This window comes from Microplitis demolitor, chromosome 10 (genome assembly GCF_026212275.2).
Source record: "Microplitis demolitor isolate Queensland-Clemson2020A chromosome 10, iyMicDemo2.1a, whole genome shotgun sequence".
Lineage (NCBI taxonomy): Eukaryota > Metazoa > Arthropoda > Insecta > Hymenoptera > Braconidae > Microplitis > Microplitis demolitor.
In genome coordinates, this window is record NC_068554.1 from 5,575,799 (window position 1) to 5,588,540 (window position 12,742).

The following is a 12,742-nucleotide window of genomic DNA, read 5'->3' on the forward strand; positions in this document are numbered from 1 at the left end:
AACCAAGCAAAATCGTAAGACCCGTTTTTCAAACCTTTTACACAACTTATTTCTTTAGACGGTGCTGGTACAGCGGGCAAATCGAAATAGACGAGTGGCGTTACATTCATGTAAGAAACAAAGATTTTTAATTCATCGAATAGGAGTTTGTGCAGTTTGTCTTGTATATTTGTCATATTGTATACTTTATTAGGCTCCCACTTTCTGTTTGGCAAAGCAGTGGTGACGAAATTTATTTTGTAGCCGTCAAGTTTCTTCGTTTTGTCGAAAAACAAGCTCTTACGGAACTCTTGATCTATATAACAAAATCCATTAGATCTATTATTTAATATTGTGATTAATATTGTAATTAAAGTTACCTTCTGAATACGGTTGGCTATAGAGTGTCCACGGATCATCGGATTCTTTGTTCCTAATTTCTACTTCTGTCCATGATTTCGGTGCTCTATTGGTAAAAGGGTTGAGCATGTATATCATCAAATCATTTTTGGTACACACGTAAAATGAAGATAACAAATTCATTTCCCATAAGACTTGAAGAGATGTTTGGGCATTTTTACACGAGTTTATTTCAAGATCGACAGCCATGAAAATAGATTGTATACTCCACCATTGCGATGACTTTAATTGTTTGAGAATAGATTTTAGTTTCTGCGGCGAATCTCCTGGCAATATATAGCTGGGGTATGCTGATAAAAATAGTGGTTTGGGCGGTTTTGATTGGAAATCTTCGTTGATCAGCATGACTGATGATGATAACTCTGATCCCTCTAAGGCTGCATAAATGATGTCACTGAATTTTTTATCAGATATTATAGGATTCGTATGGTTCAGAAAACAGGTTTCAATCAATTTTTTCTGTAATTTAATATTTTGACTATTCATAATAAAATATTAGTAAAATTCATCACGTGAAATACTTACGAGATTATTATCAGTTGAATATGAATCTTCTGTAGTCTGGGTTTCGAATATTTTATTTTCACAAAAAACGAATGCACTCAGCACTGAGCTGATGATCAATATAACTGGTTTCATATTTCAAATTTATTATTAAATTCGCACGATTAATAATTATGTAATTTTGTTTAAAATAATAATCATCATTCTTTAATTTATGCAATCAAAAAATAAAAACTGCTACGAATTGTCTAAATGATCGATCTTCAAAAGCTTTGCAAATATGATAGAAACACTTTACAGGCTCATCACCTACTGAAGGTTATTTATTTTTCAATCCATTGTTTTTTTATTTAACGAATGCGTGTTGAAGTAAAATCAATAGTGAAAATGATGATAACAAACATGGTAATTATAAATACAATAATGATTCTCATATATGGAAAAAAGGGGCAAGACGGATCTTTTTTTCTGTGGCCTCTCTTCAAAAATCCTAAGAAAAAAGTTTATCTTTATATTTGTTGGGAGCCAAATGGTTCACATGTGCAATTTCACTTTTCAGAAAAAGCTCGATTTTCAACTTTCCGTTAATACTATTCATTACTAAAATATATCTTACCTCTACGGGCAATATTATTAGACTTTTTACAAGTGAATTGGTTTTCATTTCTACATAATATTAATGATTAAATTCATATTGCAAATTTCATACAGTTAAAAAGTCAAATTTGAATTTTATAATGAATAACATAATTTCCAGTTTATTTTTTAACTTTCTGCTAAGAAAATTTGAAATTTTCAAAATTTCGGGAAGTTATTGTTTTCACCCAAATTTTCGAAAATCGAATTTTCATCAGATATGTCGACGATTTAAGGTCCTCGGAAGCTATCCTGACTATTTTCAGAATGAAGGATATCCGAGTACCTGTATGTGTGTGTGTGCGTGTGTGTGTATGTATGTATGCATGTATGTATGCGTGTGACCGGTCTATAACTTTTTAACTAATGAACCGACTTGAATGGTTTTTGCGGCAATCGACAGAGTTTGTTGACCATCAATTTTTATGAAAATTTCAGAATATTTTATCAAGTAAACTCGAACATATTTGCGAATTACGAAAAAAAATTGATTTTTTTTTAGTTTTTTATTGATTTCTCAGAAACGAGTTGAACGATCGTCTTTAACATCTAATCAGCTCTAGAACTTTATAAAACGCATCGATTGCCGCCTTAGCCATCTTGATTGGTTAATTTGTTCCAGAGATATCGCGGGAGAAAGAAATGCTAAAAACGGTTTTTCGAAAACAATGACATACAAAAGTATTTTTGAGCTCGAAGAGCTCGAAAATGTATTTGCAACAATATTTTCGAGCTCAAGGAGCTCGAAAACAGCGGGATGTTTTGGGGCTGGCCCACAGGGTCAACCGATAGACCGATTTTTTTTATGATAAAGCTAAGGTAAAGATGCTTTGATTAAGTATTATTCAAATAGCTTTCACAGAGAAAAAAAAATAAAGGTGTATAGATTAACTGCCACATTATTTTCTGAAAATTTATTTTTATAAATTGCATTCAGAGCTGGTTTATTTCATTTCCAACTTGATATCAATATTCAACCTGCTGGAGAATTCTGTAAATTTTTTATACAACGGAAAAAAATTATGCACGCAGTAGAAAACTGTATGAAAATTTTATGAAGGCTCATTAACTCATTTCAAGGTTTAGAATAAAACTATAATATAAAATGTATAAACATTACATGCATAACAAAAATTTATATAAAAATCATTAAGATTTTGAATTTAAATATATGATAATTTAAAAAATTTTTTTTGAAGCCTTGATTTTGAAAATTACAGGCGTAGGGGTAAGCAAGTATTATTTTTTCTTATCATTGATCATATTTTTTACTGTAACGACAACTAGAATTACTTTTAACACACGGAAAATAACATGTAGTATCATTTACTACAAGGTTGCAGTAAATGTGATTGTAGTTAAAAATACCACATAAATGATAAAAGTTACTAAATATGCGACAAATTTTACTAAGTTAATAAGTTGAATTTACTCCTATCTTTCGGTTAATTCTACTGCACACTGCAGTAACAAATACTCCAGGCGGGAGTTGAGAGTACTACAGAAGAAGCACTTCCCGCTATTTCGCCATTTTGAGGTTAATCTGTTGTGTATATTCAATTATTAAAGCGTCTCATAAATAATCATCTGACTTTTTTAAAACCCAAAAATTAACAATTAAAAATTTTTTTTTATTCTGCTTGTTCTTATGGCGCATTTATGATAACAAATGTCGTGAGAAAAAAAATAAAGATTTCGATAGCTTTTTTGCCTTTAAAAGTTGGAAAAAAAATTGGCTTTCATGTTTTTGGATAAAATTTCTATTTTATCTTTTTTGATAATATTGATGTACTTTTTTTTTGAAGTACATAAAACAATGAACAATTAAAAAAAAAAATTGATCAATTTGATCAAAAAAAATTTAACATGGCCCAGCATGGGTGGAGCCTATTTGTAAATAATTACCATGTTTACTATATACAAATAACTCAATAAGTGATTTTTAAAAATAATTTATAAAAATTTGAGGTTATATACCGTTTATTTTTACGTAACCGCATATCGAGTAAATTGAACTACAATTGGAGTTACAAATACCGCATGCTGTGGCATATCTTACTTTTTTCGATAGTTGACGCTTAACTACAATATTGTAGTAAATATAACCACAATTTGGAGTTGTCTCGTCATACTACAGCCTATGGTAAATGAAACTCCAGTTGTTGTTGCCATTACTACAATTTATTTTCCGTGCAATAACTTCATATAAAAAAAAATTTTAACAATAATTTATAGTACAAAATTTGTTATTTTTAATATTCGACATATATACTGTGAAAAATTTTCGTAGTGAACGCAGATTAAATCTGCAGTAAAATCTGAATGAATGCAGAGCAGAATTTATTTTAGTATTAAAACGAATTAAAGTGAATACGGATTTAAATAAAATCCGTAATCACTTCCATTTCACTCCTGATTTTTTATAGTGTAATTTTTATTTTAACTTTTCATGACCCATTTTATAATAAAAGTGGTTATTTTTTTAATACATATCATAGGTCCTTTCAAATTTGGAAAAATAAATTTCAACCCTATGTTAACTTTCATAATATATCAAAATGATTTTATATGAACACACTATAAATTATGGAGTTATTTATATTCTGCAATATTTATTTAACAAATTAAAATTATGATTTTACACACACAAGAAAAAATATGTATATATTATGTGCATATTAAATGAGCCTAGAAATATATAAATTAAAATGAGAATATAGTTTTGCAAAATTAGTTTTAAAACTTTGCATGACGATAAAGTCAGCCAGAGTACAAGTTTCTGTGGTTCAATTATCAAACGTATGCTTGTTAAAAAATCAATAAAAAAATTACTAAAATTATTTATTATTCATATACATTTATTTATTCAAGCGTGCAGTTCTTTAAATCACGAATATTAACATGGAAAAAAATCAATAAACACATTTTTGTGGAAAAAAAAAAAAGTGAAGCAAAAATATAAGAATAAATAAATTGGATGCGAAGGGTTCTGAGGGATGATTTCCCCACACGATTACCAGCCCAATCTCGAATATAATTTTCTTGTTAGCCATAAAATCCAATCATAGCGAACGGGTAGGCGGAGTGCGGTTTCACTTCTGACGGGGAGCTACAGAGTATAGTGAACATCAGTTTGGAGCCTTTTTGCGCATCACCACAACGGAAAAACATCCTGTATAGCCTGCCGTATATGACATGTTTTAAGCTGTGTGAGCCCCAGCAGGACAATTTAATATTTGTTACGACATCACCCAGCGCAATTATCGAGCCAACTCACTTTACTCGCTTTCCATATACTCATTTTAAATTCATAGTGGAAAATTTTTCCTCAAAATTAACACTAATTGGGTTAAAAAAAAAAAGTTTACACAAATATTTATGTTTGACATTTCTTTTTGTTTTATTTTAACTTACACTTAAATATAAAATAATATATTTATATTTATTGACAAATATTTTATCGACAAAAATATAATTGACGCGTGAAAAAATAGCTCAGTTTCTATAAAAATGTAAAAATTATTTTTACGGGGAAAAGTAATTTCATGTCATAAATATATAAGTTTTATGAATTTTTTTTTGAAAATTCATTTCAAGGTGAAAAACAAATCTTTTTGTGCGAGAAAAAATAATTTGGATCTAGGGTGATCTAAATCCTGTATAGTGTTACGGCCTATGGAGATCTGACTATTTCATTTTTTAGATCTATGAAGATCAAAACAAAAAACGGAAAATCACATGAAAAAATTCGATCTTCGTTGATTTTATTAGATCTACACTTAGAAAATTAAGTAATTGTGTTTATTACGCTAAATTTTTTATTCCAATGATCGAGATTAATTAGAACGTTTTTCAATGTAGAAATAGTGTTCTAATTTGTTTTATTAGAGTCAATAATTATTGGATGATAGCTTCTGCAATAAAGTTCGCAACGGTTACTATCAGGATGGTAATATTTACTATCTGGATGGTAATATTTATGATCAGGATGATAACAGTTACCATCAGGATGGTAATATTTACTATCAGGATGGTAACAATTATAATTTCTAATAGTAGTTTTTACTATCAGGATGGTAATATTTACTATCTGGATGGTAATATTTACTATCAGGATGGTAATATTGACTATCAGGATGGTAACAATTATAATTTCTAATAGTAGTTTTTACTATCAGGATGGTAATATTTACTATCAGGATGGTAATATTTACTATCAGGATGGTAATATTTACTATCAGGGTGGTAATATTTACTATCAGGATGGTAATATTGACTATCAGGATGGTAACAATTATAATTTCTAATAGTAGTTTTTACTATCAGGATGGTAATATTTACTATCTGGATGGTAATATTTACTATCAGGATGGTAATATTTACTATTAGGATGATAACAGTTACCATCAGGATGGTAATATTTACTATCAGGATTGTAACAATTATAATTTCTAATGGTAGTTTTTACTATCAGGATGGTAATATTGACTATCAGGATGGTAACAATTATAATTTCTAATGGTAGTAATTACTATCAGGATGGTAATATTTACTATCTGGATGGTAGTATTTACAATCAGGATGGTAATATTTATTATCAGGATGATAGCAGTTATCACCAGGATGGTAATATTTACTATCAGGATGGTAATATTTACTATCTGGATGGTTGTATTTACAATCAGGATGATAATATTTATTATTAGGATCATAGCAGTTACCATCAGGATGGTAATATTTACTATCAGGATGGTAACAATTATAATTTCTAATGGTAGTATTTACTATCAGGATGGTAATATTTACTATCTGAATTGTAGTATTTACTATCTGGATGGTAATATTTACTATCAGGATGGTAACAATTATAATTTCTGATAGTAACTGTTACTATCTGGATGGTAATATTTATTATCACGATGGTAACATTTACAATCAGGATGCTGGCATTTACTATCAGAATGATAACAGTTACTATTTGGATGATAATATTTACTTCTGCAATAAATTTCATAACAGTTACTATCAGGATGGTAACAATTTTAATTTCTGATGGTTACTGTTACTATCTGAATTATAAATATAACTATTTAGAATAATTATAATAATTAAGTCTAGTCAACATACAGGATTGTAACAATTATCATAAATATGGTGAATATTACAATATAGATGATTCATCAAATCATCTAGATAATATTTACTACTATCAGATTAATGGTAGAAATTTTACCATAACTAGATAGTAACTCCTATTATTTAATTTTCTGGATGTAGTTAAAATCATATTTAAAAGCAAGTGAAACCAAAAAATAAAAAAATTGCTGATTTGGCATAAAATTACTCATTTAATGAGTGAATTGTAATTTACCCTTCAATGTAAAAGATTTGCGGAGTGAATCCGGGGTGAACACGGAATTGACGACTTTTCACTAAATTACTTCCCTTCGGAGTGAATTTCACTGTCCAGTAGAGTTACCTCGGAGTAAATTATTTTTTATTAATTTGATTCCTTCGGAGTGAATTTCACAAACAATTTTTGCTTGTACTTAATTTTTAATCTATAGCAAAAAAATACAGATAAGAATCAATACTCCCTCGAAAAAGTCTCTCTTGAATTGTAAATTGGTGAGGAATCGTAGTACAAGTGGGCTCTCTCAAACTCACTTAGCTGAATACAAACCGCCAAGTTTAATCAATTAAAGTTTAATCTACGCCAAGAATTGAATAGAGATCTTATAATTCTTCGAAATATAATTTAATTCAAGTATATAAATTACTTTGAGTACATAAATTAATAGTAAATTGTAAAGCAGGTAAGCGATTAAGAGACAAAAATAATCGTATGGCAAAAAGATGAGGTAGTAAACATGAAAGAGGCTGTTAAGGTCCACAGGGGGTAAGTATCGCTTACGAAAAGGGATCTAAGACACAATGGGGCAATATAAAATGAGCGGAAAGAATAGTTACAAGTATAATAATAAAATATAGGGTGCGACGCGTGCTGCGATATAGCTGAGCCGGAAATCGGCCCTGCCCGATTTCACACACCCTTCTAAATCTCTTTTTACGCATAGTTTTTTTATATTTTTTCGGCTTTGTACTTTTTTTTATGCATTTCCAAGTCTGAGTTTTGGATTTTTCACAGGTATGTTGGAATTGTCGACTAAATATACGCTGAATAGACGGGGTAATGTGCTCATGAGCTTACTCCCAATCATGGTGTAGTTGGACAACTGCCAGCATCAAATCCAGATCCTGATCCTGGTTTTTTATTCCGCAAGGAATTTCTCCCATTCTTTTCTTTAGTAAACTAACGTATGAACTTCGCGATTTCTTTCGAGCAGTTGTTTACTCAAACCGCGAAAATCAAGTCTGCACATGACGAGAATATTATTTAGCTTTGCTTTAAATAAAGAGCTGAGTTTGTTAAAAGAAATAATAAATTTAAAAACTCTAATTCTTGTTAATAAATTAGAAATACACCGAAAGAAAATTATGGGAAGTGTTCCTATGCATTATGGGAATAGTTCCCATCATGATATAGGAACTGTAGCCATACCATTATAGATATAGTTTCTATATATTATGGGAATTATCCCAACAATAGTATGGGTACAATTCCCATACCATTATGGGAACCATTCTCGTAATATTATGGGAACTATTCTAATAATGGTATGGAAAGTATTCCTATAATATTATGGGAACCTTTCCAATAATAGTATGAGTGCAAGTCCCATACCATTATAGGAACCATTCCTATGATGATATGGGAATAATTCCTGTACCAATATAAGAACCATTGTCATAATATTATGGGAACCGTTCCAATAACAGTATGGGAATCTTTCCAATAATAGTATGGGGGCAAGTCTCATACCATTATAGAAACCATTCCCATGATGGTATGGGAATAATTCCTGTACCAATATAAGAACCATTGTCATAATATTATGGGAACCGTTCCAATAACAGTATAGGAATCTTTCCAATAATAGTATGGGTGCAAGTCCCATACCATTATAGGAACCATTCCCATGATGATATGGAAATAATTCCTATACCAATATGGGAACCATTGTCATAATATTATGGGAACCGTTCCAATAACAGTATGGGAATCTTTCCAATAATAGTATGGGGGCAAGTCTCATACCATTATAGGAACCATTCCCATGATGGTATGGGAATAATTCCTATTCTAATATGGGAACCATTCTCATAATATTATGAAAACTTTTCCCATAATATTATGGGAACTATTTCAATAATGGTATGAGAAGTATTCCTATAGTATTATGGGAACTAGTCCTATAATGTTATGGGAATCATCCCCATAATATCATAAAAATTTTTTCTTTGCAAAATAGTATAAAAATTTTTCCAAAATTTGAATTTTCTAGAATGTTCTGCGGTGACAAAAAGTTTCTGTTAAAAATTTTAATATTTTTTTCTCAAATACGATTTTGTTTTAATGTTTGAATTTTTGTTCTTATGTTCAATAATATTTCTGTGTATTGTAGTAGTGATTTATGATAATTTGATATTATAGGAACCATTCCCATAATATTATAAGAATGATTCCCATAATGGTATCGGAACGATTCTCATAATATTATGAGAATGATTCCCGTAATGATGTAGGAAATATTCCAATTGGATTATGGGAACCATTCCTATAATATTATGGGAATCGTTCCCATACTATTATAGGAACCATTCCTATAATGTTGTAGGACTGGTTCTTATAATTTATGGGAATGTATTCTATAATTTATAGGAATAGTTCGTATATATTGTGGGAATGATTCCCATAGTATTATAGAAAGTCTTTCTATAAATTATAGGAACTATTCCTATAATTATAGGGACCATTCCTCTAATGGTATGGGTAGCATTCCCATAATTACAGGAACTATTCCTATAATTATGGGAAACATTCCTATAATTATAGCAACTGCTTCCATAATTTATGGTCGTAATTCTTATACCGGTATAGGAAAGAATTTCACAAAATTATGGGAAGCATCTCCATAATTTTCTTTCCGTGTACTGGGATTAAAAATAAAAATTTAAAATTATTTAAGAATTTTTTTTTGGTTGTATAGAAGTATTCGAATCCAGATCTACATCTTCATCTCCATCTACATTTTTATTATTATTATTATTTTTTTTTAAAACTTTTTTTTACTACTGCTCTCATCTCTCAGCCAACGAATTGCCGACCCGTGAAGTAATTTCTCATTTTTGCCAGGGACAAAAGCGCGCTGAATCTTATTGTTCTTTTGTCAGTAATTAAGGCAGCCGAATTAGTTGACGATTGTTCTTCGTCGTCCGTTGCCGCGTCGGATAATAAATAAGATTCCTGAGAAAATTCCATTGCGTTACGAGAGTACACAATTCAGTACGAGAAAATGAATATAAAAATAAAAAATAACTTATTCTTATTTCTATATATATGTATGTATATATTGAAGATACGAAGTAGTTAGTGTGGCGTTTTATAGTTGACTGAGTTTAAAGAATTAATGGCCAACAGACTTTTCAAGTAACTTTCCTCGACCGAATATCTTTTAGAAGCAACTGGCTCTAGCCTTTTTACAGTTTCCGCTCTCTCTTTCGCTCTTATTTAGAATGAAGGGAGTATGAGAAGTAGAAGAGAAGCTGTAATAACAATTTTAACGGGTATTTCTTCCACTTCTCGGGTACTTTACATCCACTTCTAATTACGATTTTTGCACATGACCTAAATTTTATCCCAGTAAATTCAACAATTTCAACAATCTCATTTAATAATCCCATTATAAATAATACCTGTGCTATTAAATATCTATTTAAATTTGTGGAAAATAAAATTATTAATTGAAAAAAAAAATGGGATTGTTTTACAAAAATTTATATGAATGTTTTAAAAGGCAGGCAAATTTTTAACTGAAAAATAATTTTTTCATTTTTATGACAGTCCATAGATCAGTTGGATAATTTATTCATTGAAATTTACATAAATAATGATAGCATTGGTTCAAATTTAAGGGAGTTATTAATTTTTAGCGACAAAATATCTGAACTAAACATAGGGGTAGGTGGAGTTGGGGGGGGGGGGGTAATGGACTTTTGTGCATTTCAATTCACAGTGGATACTTTTTTTTGACTTCTATTTGAAGTAATTGAATCAAATTTCCAGTCATAGAAAAAAAATGTTTCCAAGTGGACAGCTCAGAAAAAAAGTTTAGACAAAAAAAATGACTGTAATAAAATTGTTTAGGTCTGATTCAAGTGAAAAAAGAAATTTACAATACTTTTAGTGGGTACAGGTGCCGAAAAAAAAAATTATTGAAGATAAAAAAATTTTATGAAATTTAAAAAGAGCGAAGAAGACATCATATGTACACGGAAAGAAAAAAAAAAGTAAATAAGCCTCTGCAGCATAGTAATGGTTACTCTATAGTTTGTATAAGCAGTTACCTAAGAGCGGCGTGACACAAACTATACTCTCTAAACATGAATAAGTGAAATAAGTGAATGTTCACTAATTCGAAGTACCAATTGAACCACTTTTTGGAATTAGTGGTTCGATTTGCACTTTGAATTAGTGAATATTCACTTATTTTCACTAATTCATACTCAGAGAGTGGAATAATGTAACCTTTACTATGCTGTATAGGCATATTTACGTGACATTTTTTTCTGTGTATTTTTTGTGGTCAACAATATATTGAGTCCACTGAAAAATTAGTGAAAAATAAATTAGGGAAACTTGAAATTTTACAGAAATTATGATTGATCATAAATGACAATTAAAAACAATTCGGGAAAAATAAAATTTTACGAAATTTTGGAAGTGGTCCGTTTTGCCCACCCAGCTCCGTTCCGGGTTATAATATCTAGCCTCATCGAACCTCAATCTAGTCTCATCAAACCCAAGTAAGCCTCAATCAAGCCTCACTTAGCTAAAAAAGTATTTTGAGTCTCAAATGATGCTCAAAGAGCCTCAAATAATACTAATCGAATTTAAATTACATTTGATCGAACTCGTAAAATTATTATTATCATTATAGATTCATTGAGTCGAGACTAGGTTCATTTGAGGCTAATCGAGTCTTATTGAGGATCTGTGAGCATTATTTGAGGCTCATTGATGCTCTATGAGCATTATTTGAGGCTCAAAATACTTTTTTATCTAAGTGAGGCTTGATTGAGGCTTACTTGGGTTTAATGAGGCTAGATTGAGGTTCGATGAGGCTAGATATTATGACCCAGAGTTTTTCCTGTCTGCCCCCTACTAAATTTCTTAACTTTTTTCCAACGTATTTATCTTCTCGTATATTCGATATAGATAACAGTTTTATCAACGATCCGCATTAATAAGACTATTAGTAATCTAATGATATTTATTAGACTACTTTCATTTTCTTTGTATAATTCCATTGAAAAATCTCCATTCGATAAATATATGACCCCTTTGATAAGGTCAAGGATGAACTCGATTTCGTTAAATTTATTCCAGTTCACAATTTAAAAACTATCTAATAAATCTCCGTTTTATTAGTTGACACCTTATCACTATTTTTTGTAGCCTTTTAAAATAATAAAGAAATGTATGAGTTTATATATGAATCGTAATTCATTGACAAACCAAAAAACGTCTAAAGTATTGTTATTTCAAAACTACGAATCAAGAAAGTTGCGATTGCAAAAACTTGTCTCGACAGAAAACAATAAAATAACAAGTTGAAATATATATATATATATAGAACATGTAGTTGTAGAGAAAATTCAAGATCTTTTCTTATTCCCTCTTGCTCTCAACTTTTCCACAAGCAAGAAACGTCGACTGTATCGTAAAATAAAAACACATTATCGTCTTGAAATTTTCTCCGCTTCGGTTCATTCACCGGCTATCTTTTTTTTTTTTTTTTTTTTTTTTTTTTATATAACAAAGTCCAGAGAACAAAACAAATTTTAATAATGATAATAATAACATTTTTTTCTCTTGAAAAAATTTTTTTTTTCACTTTACCATTCGTTGTTTTAAAATTCAATCTATCGAAATATGTGGTGTAAACATTTTAGCGTTGAATATAAGTAGAAAAAAAATAGTCAAAAATTAAAATACTTGTTAATCCATTTACGGATAAAAATATAAGGGTTGTTAAAAAAATCAGAGAGTTTTAAAAATTTTTTATTTTCGGGATTGTAA